General features: G+C 39.1%; 1 protein-coding gene and 1 pseudogene across 6 annotated transcripts in view; both read left to right on the top strand.

Moving 5' to 3' along the window:
- prox1a (prospero homeobox 1a) overlaps nt 1-14,893 on the top strand; it is a 128,141-nt gene that overhangs the window by 47,441 nt on the left and 65,807 nt on the right. The gene's annotated exons all lie outside the window — the stretch shown is intronic.
- Nucleotides 2,167-2,236, top strand: LOC138762558 (U6 spliceosomal RNA; annotated as a pseudogene).

Below are 14,893 nucleotides of genomic sequence, written 5' to 3'. Positions count from 1 at the left end.
TTGAACTCTATTTTCCTTAATCTTTGTTGCCATTTTAAACATCTTTCAGAGAGGTGTCCAAGGCCAGCTTATCCGACAGTCCAATTAATGAGCTCCGTTCTTAAGAAAATTCCAGCTTTGACTCCGTGGTTCTGTCTGGGCAAGTAGGCCGAGTTTCTTCCAAAGTTGGAGAGTGTAGTTTTGTTCTGTATTTGAACTCTATTTTCCTTAATCTTTGTTGCCATTTTAAACATCTTTCAGAGAGGTGTCCAAGGCCAGCTTATCCGACAGTCCAATTAATGAGCTCCGTTCTTAAGAAAATTCCAGCTTTGACTCCGTGGTTCTGTCTGGGCAAGTAGGCCGAGTTTCTTCCAAAGTCGGAGAGTGTAGTTTTGTTCTGTATTTGAACTCTATTTTCCTTAATCTTTGTTGCCATTTTAAACTAAAAACAATTGATAAACAAAACAAAGATTTTTAACAGAAAAGAAATATTCTTAAAACGGGTATTTATATAACTGCCTGGGGGAGACCGGGAATGCACGTCCGCTCCCTACGCCATCTTGCCACGCCCCCCTGGTTAGATGTGTTTCTTGTAAAAAGACTATATCTGCCTTTAATTTTTTTTAAGGTATGCCAAGACATTTTTTCTTCAACAGCCTGTTATTTCCACTAACATTAAAACTAATCATTTTTAATGTTCTATCCATATTCTGCTTTAAAACAGTATTTTTAACAGTAAAATCTCTTTGACTCTTTAACTAATAGTGATCCTTCCCCTTTAAGAAAAACACAATGCCCCTGCTCCAATGGTGACATGTATATAAAGGCCTGAAAGCCTGCAAAAAAAAACAACCCACAGAATCTCTTGAGGAAGAAGAACCCCTCCTTTTAACGCCATCTTATTTTGCTACTCCTTTCCAGATGCCATTTTCCCCCTTAAACAGGAGTTTCCACCCTGTAAAATCTTTCCAAGATTTTTTTTTCCTTTTACAGAGCTCTGCTTGAGCATTTCTATACAGTTTTAAACAATAAATACAAAATGGTTTAATGAAAATACAACTTTTACTACTTTTACTTAGTTTTGTAATAAATATTTTCATGATCTTCTCCCTCGGCAGCCTGAATTTTTTTCTTCATAAAATCTTCCACTTCGTTCTTGAAAACTCGCCAGTTCCTTTCAGCTACTTTGGCCCTCAAAATCACGGGGTATATCACTGAGAATTTCAAGTTTTTAGCATGTAGTTGTCTTTTCACATTTTCAAATTATTTTCTTTGTTTAATCAAAGTCAGGTTAGTCTGGAAAAAATAGAACCTTTGAATGATCAACCTTGGGTGGGCCATTGTTCTCTTTAGTTGTATGCTCTCCCATTCTCGGTAACTCGGTATCTCCCATTCTCGGTAACTTAAAATTCTCACCAGAACTGGTCTTGATCTCTGATCACTGGCTCTTCTGGATCCAAGTTGTGCATTTTTTGTCTAAATTTGTCTTCTCTAAATACTTGTGGGATCAATTTTTGAAAACAAAAGTTCACTGGGTTTCTTCCCTCTATTCCTTCCTTTAGTCCAATAATTTGGACATTGTTCCATTGACTGAAGTTCTCCATATGATTCATTTTCTCAAGCAGTCCTTGTTTATCTGACTCCCATTCTTTGGCACTTTTTTTTTCCAGAGCCTCAAGTTTTTCATGCATTTTCAGCAATTCAATCTCTGCTCGACCCATTCTCTCCACCAGGTCTTCAACAATCTCTTTTATTTCAGTCATTTTCTCTGTCACCTCTCATCACTGTTTCAACACTTATGAATCAGCTACTCGCATTCTTCATTTTTTTCCATGGAGAGCTCAACCAAAACACACCTGTCTATGTCCTTCGCATGGCCATGCCCCCATAATTAAAAAAAAATTAGACATATAGCATGGTAGCAGGCCATTTTGGCCAACGTATATGTGCCGTTGCACCTACACCCTCAGTTCATTTTGATCAGTGGGAGGAAACCATAGTTCCTTGGGAAAACCCATGCAGACAAAGGAAGAATGCACAAACTCCTTACAGACCATAGGATTGGAGCACCGGTCGCAATCGCTGGCGCTGTAAAGGCGTTGTGCTAACTGTTACACCAACTGTGCCGCCCATTTTGCTTTCTAGCCTTGGCTGGATTTAAAGGTGATACTCAATTATCTTTGCCAAGTGCTCGCTTTGGCAGCACATATACTAAAATTGGAGCGATACAGAGAAGATTAGCATGGCCCCTGCGCAATTATCTTTGCCATAAGTTTGCCAAAAGGGGTCTCGTGGAATTTTTGTTCCAAGTCTCTGGAAGAATTTAAAAAACGTGTGTTACATGAGCCTTGTACAAGAGCCTCACAAAAATTCAATTGGTACCCAAAGCTAAATTTTCTTTTAATAAAACCTGGTATTACATGGAAGTCGCGATAATTTAATATATGCAGATTAGCGCATAAATTGCTGAACATTCATATTTATGGTATAATTAACAAACCAGTAAATAATATGCAAAAGAGAAACTTGTCAAGCTTGAAATTCATAATTATGGATTAAAGTTAACAATGTATAACAGTTGCCAAATTTGAAATAATTTTTTAATATCCTTTTGACAAAGATGTTTATTTCTGCACTTAGATGGACATTTGCAGCTTGAAATTTGTTTAAGAAGTTGCACATTTACAAGAAGTAAAATCAGGCGAAAAAAATTACTTGTGGTAGCATCTGTGGAGAAAGAAATGAAGTCAGATCATGAATCCAGCTGGAACTTTATATTTTAATTAATTGTATGTAAGCATTTCCTTCATTTGATCAGGTTTTAGACCACTGCACTTTCTGCTTCACCATTGAAAATCTATTCACCAATGCATCAACCAAGGATAATTTAAATTGGTAAATTCAATTTATTGCCTTGGAGGGAATTCCTTTTGATTTATTTTTAAAAATCTCTCATGAAATGAAGATCTCAAGTCCATCATCCCATGCACTTTCGGCGAACTAGGAGATAAGTGGATCAATAATGTGAGCATACTTTGAGCCAAGCGTCATCACCATCTTTCTGGCAATCTTGGGAAATGTCGGGAATGGTAAAGAACGGACATTCATGGCTACAGTCTGTTGCATTGCTCAGTACTGTGGGCAAGGAATGGAAGGGAAGCAGGTCAGATTATTTGCATTGTGGTAATAATGGTGAAAGAAGAGACTATTCTGGTGAAAGAAGTTTTACGTGAATTTGACCCTGAATAGAGCCTGTCCTCGGAATAATTAGAGTTCTTGTGAGGGGAATTTCAGAAGGTTACCAATAGAAAAAAACAATGATGTGGGATTTCTTAAAAATAAAGCCAGCGTGTATCTTGAGTGCAAAACCATATTTGAAGCAGAGGATGCTTCAAAAGACAAAAATTATGTTCCTGTATAAATTGGTAATGTGAGGCATGGGATAAATCTGGTTGTGGGGCGCTAACACAGAGGAGGGGTTGATACCATGATCACATTATATGGTGGTCTACTCCTGCTCCAATTTTCTTGGGTTCTTGTGTCCAACTCAAATATTATTTCACTATTAGCTACATTGGTGAAACTTCATAGTAGAAGCTCAGACTTAAAGGAAGGGATTGACTATTTAGGATGAAGGGAAGATTTTGAAAATTCTCTGTCCAAGGAAGCTTGTGGCTGCAGATTATGAGTACATTCAAGATGCAGCACGATGGATATTTTAGATGAGCAAATCGAGGGACGTGGGGAATGAGGTAGCAGTCCATTTTTTTTTAAAATGCATCATTTTGACTGGGATAGGTATTTACAATTTTTTTGTGTTAAATCACATAGGACTTGTTGATGTCAATTTGGCCCCTTTCACACTGCCAACCCTCCTAGAATGCTGCACTCGGAAGCCTTTCCCACTGCACCGTGATTTACCTCGTGAATCGGCAACCTGGCATTTTGGTGGGGGGGGGGGGGGATGAGGTCCCACTGCTAGCCGTGACAATGCAAGAGCAGATTGTGCTTTCACACTGCCAGAGGGCAATTAGTGAGTTAACTCGACTTGCCCCCACCAAATGTCAGATCCAGGTTGAATTTGACAGGAATTTAACTCGCCCTGCCATGCTGGGACATTTCACACCACACGATTACTGGGAACGGACAGGTTAAATTAGCTGGTGTACCCACATGGAATCGGTGGTGGGAAAGGGGCTAATGCATTGTACTCCCTGTTGAATGATGAGGTAATATCAAAGTTTGTCAGTCACTACGTTTTGATTCAGTTTAGTCTGCAGGTAATTTATGTTTACCAGGCACATTAATAGCATAATGTCCACAAAATATGACTGAGAAATTACCTTAATTGTTGGGATAAATTGAGTATGTGCAGTCCTATTTCTTAATTAACAAGAATTCACAGGAAATGGGAGCAGAATTGTGAACATACAAATTGAGAGCAGGGGAAGGCCATTCAGTCCCTCAAGAGATTCAGGAAGATCATGGCATATCAGATATTTAACTCAACTTGCATTCCACTGGTAGCCTTTTGACTATTAAGGACCGATCCATACTTGAGAATTGAGCTTTGAGAGAAAAAAAAGCCTCACTTCATCTCTAACTTAAATTAATGACTGATATTTTTGAATAGTGACCTCTAAATTCTAGAGTATTCTCCAAGAAATCAGGATTCACCTCATCAAAACCCTTCAGCATGTTAAGCATTTCAACCTTAAGCATTCCTCTCTCATTCTTGTCAGCTCTTTGAGGCACAGGCCAAGCTTATCCATAGTGTTCTTGTGCGAAAACCTGTGCAATCCGGTTATGAGCCCAGTAAGCTTTCTCTGAACTGCTTCCAACACAATTACACCCTCCCTTTAATTAAAGAGACTTATTGCAGTGCAAAGTTCCCTAGTATTTCCCCAATGAAATATAATCTCATTTGTTCTCATTTACCCTAGGAATTAATGTTAGAATTCTGTTAGCTTTCATAATTGCTTTGTACACCTGCATGTTAACTTTTAGGGGTTCAGCACTTGAATCTCCAGAACCTTCTACATCTCAGAGTTCTGCAATCTCTCACTATTTAGACCGTGTGTTGTTTTTCCTCCTATCAAAATGGATAACTTAATATTTTCAACATTATCTTCCATTGGCCATACCTTTGCCCACTCACTTAATCTGTCTCTCTCCTTCTTTGACTTTCCCTTGGGCTCAGGCCCAAAATGTTGACAAATATCTTTGTCTCCTATAGATGTTGAAAAGACTAGCTGAGTTTCTCTAGCATTTTGATATTTTTACTACAATCACAGTCTGTTTCAATCTCTACCTTTGTCTCCTCTCGTTCTCCTCACAGCCAACTTTCTGTTTATGCCACTGGCCAGTTTATTTGTGTCTGCATCTAAATCAATTATATAAATTGAAGGCTAAGACTCCAGCAATAATCACTTCAATGCATATCAATGCTTGCAAAAGTGCACATTTTATGTATAATTAGCATCAGATAGTGAAATTGGGTTTGAAATGTGCAATGTATTTGGAAAATCAGATCACTTCACAAGTCTCATTCAGGATTGGTGAACAGCAGTGTGGTTGCTGGTAGTGGCAGAGGCCAGCCAGATAAATGGAAGAGCATGATGCTCTGCAGCCCCAAAGGTCACATTGCCAATATGGCATTAAGTGTAAAGCACCACCCAAATACACCATGTGACCATTTAAACCACAAACCTCGCACCCCTTTGAGTGTGGAAGGAAACCAGAGCACCTGGAGGAAATGCATGTCATCTCAGGGAGAGTGTACAAACTCCTGGAGAAGGAAGCTCCAGTTGTCATGAACAATTGAATGATGTAGGTAGTACTGGGAAAGAGTTTCTGCAGAGAAAGGGTAAGATTCCAGAGTATAAATTAAACAACTTCACAAAAAGAAAGCCCAAGGCAAAATTTAAAAAGTTGAGAAGGATTAGAGTTGAAGGAATGGTATTGCGAAAATGGAATCTGCATTCATAGTGGTCTGGGAAGGAGGGAATTGCTCTGTATTGACACATCGCTCGTGGCCTGGCCAATTGAATATTCAAGTCTGTAACTAAAGGTTTAAACTGAGGTGTGAAACTAGAAGTATAAAGGTAGTAACATAGTAAGAGTCTTTAGACTGCAGGCATGTAACGGCATAATTAAGCAATTTTGCCACTACACAGGCAGTCTGAAAAGGAAGGTGCAGGAATTTTGAGTCGATTCATATAAATCCTACTGGGGGTGGGGGGGGGGGAGATCTTGTTGACGGTCATCTGCTCTACTGCATGTCCAACCACTGGGACTGTTGCACTCAGGTACTTGCAGTCTAAAAGGGTGCCCAGTGTGAAAAATGAGCAATATTAGCATGGGCAATATTAACTTTTTCAGCAATTTTTTTTCCCACGACTGCAATCTAAAAAAACACTACCATGAGTCATGATTAGCAGAGTGTGGAACACAGTACATCTTAGTAAAAGCTTAGTTATCAAATGTCAAAGTAAAGAGAAATGAAAATTAATCAAAACACTCCCTTGGCCTCCCCAGAATGCACAAACCAGTGTGATTTTTTTTTTCTTCTCTTGATTGTTTTGAAAGATATGGTGAAGAGTGATCATAATGTGATGATGATTGTTTTGAAAAATATGGTGAAGAGTGAACATAATGTGATGATGATTGTTTTGAAAGATATGGTGAAGAGTGATCATAATGTGATGATGATTGTTTTGAAAAATATGGTGAAGAGTGAACATAATGTGATGATGATTGTTTTGAAAAATATGGTGAAGAGTGATCATAATGTGATGAATTTTCAAGTCTCTAAATTTTTTAATTACCTGGGAAATTGCATAATATTTTGTCTGTCACTGATATAATTTGTCACTGATGTGTAGTGGTATATCAATTAAATTACTGGATTGGAAGTCAGATTTGAATCATTCAAGGGATATCCAATGAATCTGATTGAATCTTGAAGAGATGACCAAAAGGGCTGAGGGCATAGCAGTGAGTGGACTTTAACAATGTATGTGACAAGGTCTCGCATGGCAGGCTAGTCACGTGGGAGTCATGGTGAGCTGGCCAATGGAGTCAGAGGCTAGTAGTGGGTGTTTGCATTTCTGATTGGAGGCCTGCGATCAGTAGAGTGCTGAAGGAGTCTGTGCTGGGTCCGCTGCTGTTTTTCATTGAAATCATAATGATGAGATTGTCATATGTTGTACTATGTACATATGTACTTGCTGCAACTCAACAGGTACTTATTTAAATAAACTACTATGCTATTCATTAAATTGTAAAGAAATACAGTAAAACCGCTGATATCTGGAACATATTGGGATTGGTAGATGCTGGATCAGTGAATGTTTTGGTTGCTTGAGACTGCATATTGCATGATTGGTGTGCTACAGCGAGGCGCACCAATTTTAAATTTATGTAGTTTTTACCAATTTATTTTCCACTCTTTTTGTTGGTTGCTTGAGGCTGCCAGTTGCTTGATAACAGGCATTTTACTGTAATATATGCAATAAATACAAAAGATAGATCATAATTATTACCATAGTGCAAGAAAGAATAAAAGTGGTTGTCCTTTTTGTGGAGTTGGAGTAGTTTATGGTTAGTGTAGTAATGGGAGGTTCAAGAAACTATTCTAGTTAATAGCATTACTAATTGTGCAGATGATAAAATTGGTGGTGGACAGTGAGGAAGGATATAAGTTTACAACAATAGCTGAATCAATTAGCAAAGTGGGAAGAGCGGCAAATGAAATTTAACTTGTGGAAAGTGTGAGCCGCTCAGTTTGGTAAATCAAAGAGTTACGCAGCAAAAGGCTGGGCCCACTGGTAGAATGCATAGGACAGAGAGACTTGGTAGTACAACTACATTCTTCCATGAAAGCGGTGACTCAGGTGGACAGGCTAGTGAAGCAGCCAGTTGTCATGCTTGCCTTCATTTGGGCAAGGTATTGAGTACAAAGTCGGGACTTTGTCATGCAGCTGGACAAGGTATTGGTGAGGGGAGTTCTGGTCACCCAGCTATAGAAAGGATATCATCAAGATGGGATGGGGTGCACAAGAGATTTATTGGGACATTGCTGGGAATGCAGGATTGACCTATAGAGTCCTTATTCCCTGGACTGTAGGAGGCTGAGGGGAGATCTTATAGTTTGAGGACAAGTGCGGGGGCACGGGGCAAGAAGCAAGAGAGAAAGAGAGAGAGGTTTTAGAGGGACTGGAGTAGCATATTTTTAACTGAGTGTAGTTGTTATCTGGAACAAGCTGCTAAAGGAAGCTATAGGAACAGATTTTTTTTTAAAACAGCAAAATACATTTGGACAGATGTAGAGATAGGAAGGGTTCAGCAGGATTATGTGTCAGGCAAATGGGACAAGCCCAGAATGCCAACTTGGTCTTCATGGGCAAGTTGGGCAAAAGAGCCTCTTCTGACTTTGTACTTGAATATCACTGTGGTATCTGGAAAATTAGATTCAAATGATAGCAATCGTCTCAGATATAGTAACCATGAAACAACTGGAATATTTTTAATCAGTTTAATTAATGTTATTCACAGAAGGTTATCTGTATTTCTTAGCAGGTCTATGTAATTCTAGACCCAACAAAAAGATTGAATTAACTGTCATTGGGTGATTTTGTGGATGATGCAATATGTGCTGGACTCATCAACAATTAATAGTTGTTTTAAAAGTCCCATCTTAATTTGTGAACTTCATGATCCTCCTCTACTTTGTGCTTGATTTATCCAGTTCATTTTATTTTCTTTTTAAATCATAGTGATTTCAATTTCTGTCAACTTTGCCGCTCTCAATCAATATTTCTAGCCTGTCATTTCCAGCATTTTCTGTGGCTTTAAAAATTTTATTAGATTTCCAAAATCCACAATTTATTCATGATTTTAGACTACACCTTGAATTTACATTTTATGAAATCACCTGATCAGCAAAAAAATTACAAAACTTCAAAGAAAAAGACATTTTCTTTATTATTAGATATTATTGATGGTTCTAATGATGTAAATATGTTGGGCCAAACACATCATGTGAACTTCATACAAAGTTCAAATTTATTGTCTGAAGGCTTACATAACATAGAACAGTACAGGCCCTTCACCCCTCGATGTTGTGCTGACCCAAATATTCCTTTTTTTTAAAAACTACTTTAAAAAAAAACACCGTAACCCTCTATTTTTCTTCCATCCATGTGTTCAACCTCTGCCACCATCCCTGGCAATGCATTCCAGACATCCACAACTCTCCATTTAAAAAAAAATCTCCATTTTAAAAAAAACACACCGTAACCTTCTATTTTTCTTCCATCCATGTGTTCAACCTCTGCCACCATCCCTGGCAATGCATTCCAGACATCCACAACTCTCCATTTAAAAAAAAAACACTTGCCCGTGATGTCTCCCCTAAACTTCCCTCCCTTCATTTTGTACATGTCCTTTGGTGTTTGCTATTCCTGCTCTGGGAAACAGGCACTGGCTGTCCACCCTATCTATGACTCTCATAATCTTGTTGACTTCTATTAAATATCCTCATATCCTTCTGAGCTCCAAAGAGAAAAGTCCCAGCTCTGCTAATCTCACCTCATAAAACTTGTTTTGCAAACCAGGTGACATCCTGGTAAATCTCCTCTGCACCTTCTCCGTAGCTTCCACATCCTTCCTACAATGAGATGACCAGAACTGTAGAGTTGCAACATGACCCCTCTACTCTTCAACTCAATCCCACTATTAATGAATCCCAGCATTCCATAGGCCTTGTTGACTATCCTATCAGCCTGTGCAGTGAGCTTGAGTGATGTATGGATTTGGACCACCCTCCCCCCCCACCAAGATCCCTCTGTTCATCCAAGCTGTTAAGTAATTGACCATTAATCCTGTACTCGGCCTTCTCGGTTGTCCTTCCAAAATTCATCAGCTCACACTTATCCAGATTGAACTCCATCTGCCACTTCTCTGCCCAACTCTTTATCCTGTCTATATCCTCTTGTGACCTTCAGCTCCATCCCCAACTCCTCCAACTTTTGTATCATCTGCAAACTTCCATCCTTCTGCCTCTTCATCCAGGTCATTTATAAAAATCAGAAAGACCTGGGGTCCCAGAACAGATCCATTAGTCATTGATCTGAAGGCAGAATACTTCCCTTCCACTGCTACCAGGGTTGGCATTAAGGGGGGGCATCTGCAGATATTGCCCCCAAACACCCCCATATGGTCTCGGCCTTTCTTGACCATCAAACCTGCTCTATTCCCTCCCGCGACAGTAGCCTCCAGGTTGACGCATGCTATTGACACTCCACCTGCCGCCGGCCACGTCACTAGTGTGCATCTAGTGATGCTTGACCCAATAAAAACAGCGTACCCTCTCCCCTCACCCCCCCCCCCCGCCAATCAATCCCTAACCCCCCCCCCCCCCAACTCATTTATGTCCCCTTCTAACATACGTTCTGGTGTTGACGCTGACTACTGTTCTCTATGCTTTCTACTTGCAAGATATTTTTTTAATCCATACAGCCAAGGTTTCATGGATCGCGTGCCTCGTAACTTTATGATTGAGTCTCTTATGGGGGATCTCGTAAAATGCCTTACTAAAATCCATGTATATCACATCTCTCGCCCTACCCTCATCAATTTCTTTTGTTACCTCCTCAAAAAAATCTCAAAGCCATGCTGACTATCCTTGAGTAGACCGTACTTCTCCAAATGCTTGTATGTAGATCCTATCCTTAAGAATCTTCTCCAATAGTTTCACGCCTCTGACATAAGACAGAATGGTCCATAATTCCCAGGATTCTCCCTATTACTTTTTTATATAAATCAAGGCCACTATATTTGCCATTCTCCAATCCTCTGGCACCTCCCCTGTGGCTAAAGAGGACTCAAAAATCATTGCTACTGCTTCAGCTAACTCTTTGTTTACTTCCCACAACAGCCTGGGGTATATCGTATCTGGCCCAGAGGATTTATCAATCTTGATGTTTTAACCATACCATATAACCATTTACAGAGCGGAAACAGGCCATGTCGGCCTTTCGAGTCCGCATCGGTTCACTTGAACAACTCCACTAGCTCAATCCTCTCGCTCTCTGCCAATATCCCTCCAACCCCCTCACCTCCATGTACATATCCAACCTTCTCTTAAATGACAGAAGGGACCCTGCTGCAATTATCTCATTCGGAAGAACATTCCATTCTGCTACCACTCTCTGAGTGAAGAAGCATCCTCTAATATTTCTCCAAAAGTTTTGCCCTCTTACCTTTAACTCATGCCCTCTTTTTCCAACTGTGTTTATGTCAAGACTATCTATTCCTTTCATAATTTATCTTCACATTGTCCCATCAGACAAGCCTGTTCTATTTCAACTTAACCCTGATCAAGGTCCTTTTCTCTTGTGAATACTGAAGCATTTAAGACCTCCGCCTCCAGGCACATGTTATCCTTCAGTGGCCCCACCTTCATTCTCATGTGTGATTCTTTTTTCTGTGGGCTTGGCAAAATTTCTACATAAGTAGTGGGGTGGGGGGGTGAAAGCTATTCTCAAGAAAAGATGCGTTTACAAAATGAGGAATGTAAACAAACTAAGCAATGCAGAAAAAAATCAGTATTATATAATGGGCAGAAAGTCCTTAAATATGTCTCTGAGTTTGCTGTTTAGGAGCCTGCTGGTGGAGGAGTAGCAACTCTTCCTAAACCTGGTGGTGTGAGTCTTAAGGCTCCTATCCCCCTTTCCTGATGGCAGCAGTGAGAACTGAGTATATCCTGGGTGGTGTAGACCCTTGATAATTGCTGCTGCACTGCAATACCAGTGTTCCATGTAGATTTTCTCGATGGTGGGGAGAACTTAGCCTGCTTTACACAATTCTAATGCAGTCCAAACTTCGTGATGCTATCCAATTCTCCATGAACTTTTCCAATTAAATTGTGCTCAAGGCAGATGACACTTCCAACTCTAAATCATTCTCCAATTATGCTCATGCAGCAAGAGGCAGGTCTCTCATCTCAACTTTGTCCAGCTTTTATGGGGCAAGAATTTTTATTTTTTATTCAAATTTTTGAATATTGTAAAAGACATCTCATCTGAAAATGAACAGCAGAACTGACATACAAATTTTCTTTCAATGTTTTTTATGGTATATGTATACAACAGCAAGATGGGTCACAAAAGCTTGCCCATTTGAAAGTTTGTGTGATGATTGATGTGAATACATGGTCATTACATCCATTGAAAGTTAAACTCTAAGACTTGGGAGCTTGGTAGCTTTGGTTCCCACTGATGTATACTCATTTACATTCATTTTAAATTCAAGCTATTCTAATGAGATTAGGGGACACATCAGGATACATTTGGCTCTAACTTCCGGTCTACAACTAAGTAGGAAACTCCAGCCAAAGGAGCTACATCACAGTAATTAATCCTTTAGATTCATTAACAATGAGTGCATTGACAGTTGGTACTGGCATCAACTAGCAATGCCAGCAGAAAATATCAGGAATAACAAAGCTCCCCTTAAAATTAAAACTGTATACATTTTAAAAAGTGATTACTGGTCTGTAATCTAGTCTAGTGATTCAGATGTCTGTTATAAGCCACTCAAATATTTTTCTTGCAGTTGATGTTGCTATGTCAGGCTTCGATCAAATAATTATTGCCAGATATCTATTATTCTCAAAAATAATTATCTGGTTTGTGTAATTTAATTACAGATATCAAGTTCATAAAATAAGTATTTGGAGGAAAAATAATAATCAGTTAGTTGGCCATTAATTTCACTACTAGTGGAAGGTTAAAGATGTACTCAAATGGAAGTACACTGGTTATATTTCAAATGGAGATTTGCATTGCTACAATTGTCAGTGCTGACTGTGAACTTTAAAGAAATCCTTTGAACTTAAAAGACTTCAAGGAAACTAAATCTTTTAGTAATTTTTAACAAGGCTGATGAAGAGAGTATCAAAAAATTAAAAAATCGACATCTTATATTTATGCTGCATTGAACATCAGGAAGGATCCATATGCCACTTGCTCAAATTTGACCCTATACTATCCCAGAATCTGTTTTGTGTGGGGGGGGGGAGAGGGGGGAGGAGGGTGTGAAATTCTTTGCCAATGTTATAGAGCTGACTGAGATTGTGGAAAACATAACTAGTCAGGCATATATTGCCATTACTTTCTCCTTGCAGTGCCATTGAAAGTTTGACCCTTTCATACATTTAATAACTCAGTTCTACAGAAACATTCAACATAACTATTTTTCAGCTTCTACCTATCAGCAATAGGTTCTTGTACCATTACCACATTGGAGAACCAATTCTCCTGAAGCAAAAGCAATTTACCTTCAAAGAAGATGCAAGCACCAAGAAATGCTCACAGATTATTCAACCTGATGTCTGGACTCTCCCTTTGTTGTCTTCTCCTGAGAACTCTGGAGAGTGGGAGTCCTCAATTGTGGCTGTAATGATGAAAGCTCTTAAGAAGCTACATGCCAGTTAAGAAATATCTCCGAAGTGTAACAAAGATATCTAAACTAATTTTATGTCCAACCTATTCTACAACTTTCTGCATATTTACAGTGAGATAGCAGCTGTGACTGCTATTTATATCTGGAACTGAATGGATTTAAATATAAATACTGTTTAAATTAGTAATGGGCTGATCTTAGTTTGTGTATTTTAACCAAACACTCACCATGTCCTATGGAATATGGATGAACCATGTGCCCATCACAAAGTTTCAGTGGGACATTCGCCTTGTATTTCAGTGCAGCACTGGACAATCAACATCAATCAGAATGTCTACCTAAACATGCTAATTGGCCAAATTTGAAAATTTTCTCATTTTGAACAGTTTGTCTCAAAATCTTTTCCCTGTTAAGTTATAAAATAGCTGATTGCAAATATTTATCACACCTTGATTGAACCTATTCTTATTGATGAAACTTTCAATTGTTCACACAAAGAAATTAGAAAGTATCTCTCTTCGTTTTCCCCCATTGCCTGTGAAAGTTAGAAGACAACTTTGTTATTCATTTATTGTACTGGACCGGATGAAATGGATCACTTCAGATCCTTGTTCCTGTTAGGAGGATAAAACCAATGAAAAGGATATTACAGTCAAGGAAATGAAGAAATACTATCTTTATTTTTCATGGTGAGAGGTTGCATTTGGTTTCCAAACCTGCTCAATTTATGTCTTCCTGTGGTTAGTGGCAACATTAAAGGTGTAATTTACTGCACAAGCTAGTAGCAATGCATTCATCTTAGCTATTGTACATACTGGGTTTTTTTTCATAGTTATCTTCCTATTAGTTTGAAATGAAGTTCTCCACAACTGATGGCATTGGGCTTGTAGTGGGTCATATATCTTACTTCAGTGGGTCCAGCAAGCCTCAATATTCATGTGACAAATTCTGATTTCACTGCAGTCAGTGGAGTTATAGTTACTAGGAATTTAGAGAGTCGAGAATTGGTGCTGTTAGATTTTAAAATGATACATAGTGCCAACCAACTTGATGAGTGAGAGCCTAGGAACCAGTTTATTCAATTACAATTACAGTTGCAAAACGTATGTTAAACAAAGCGGGAGCATGATCTGAGAAAGTACAATATTAGCAGACTGATTCAAGCTTTTGATGGCATTGTATCTGTGCATTTTCTGTGTCTCCGGTGCTCTCATTTACTGATGACTTGGTTTCCTGTAGCCAAGGTGCAGTGAATTGGGATTCACTGGTAATGTGTTGTACTGATGGCTGGCCCTACCTCCCAGCTCCGCCCCCATCTGCCCACATATAACCCTGGTTTCCTGCCTAAACCCAGAAGCCTTCTGAAGACTACTGTTGAACCCTATCCTTAGTTATAAGCTGATAAAAGCATTTGTTCTCCCTCCAGTCACGAGAGCTTTTATTCATG

The sequence above is a fragment of the Narcine bancroftii genome, chromosome 4 (genome assembly GCF_036971445.1).
Source record: "Narcine bancroftii isolate sNarBan1 chromosome 4, sNarBan1.hap1, whole genome shotgun sequence".
Lineage (NCBI taxonomy): Eukaryota > Metazoa > Chordata > Chondrichthyes > Torpediniformes > Narcinidae > Narcine > Narcine bancroftii.
Note: the sequence above shows the minus strand (reverse complement) of the source record. Positions and strands in the feature narration are given on the sequence as shown.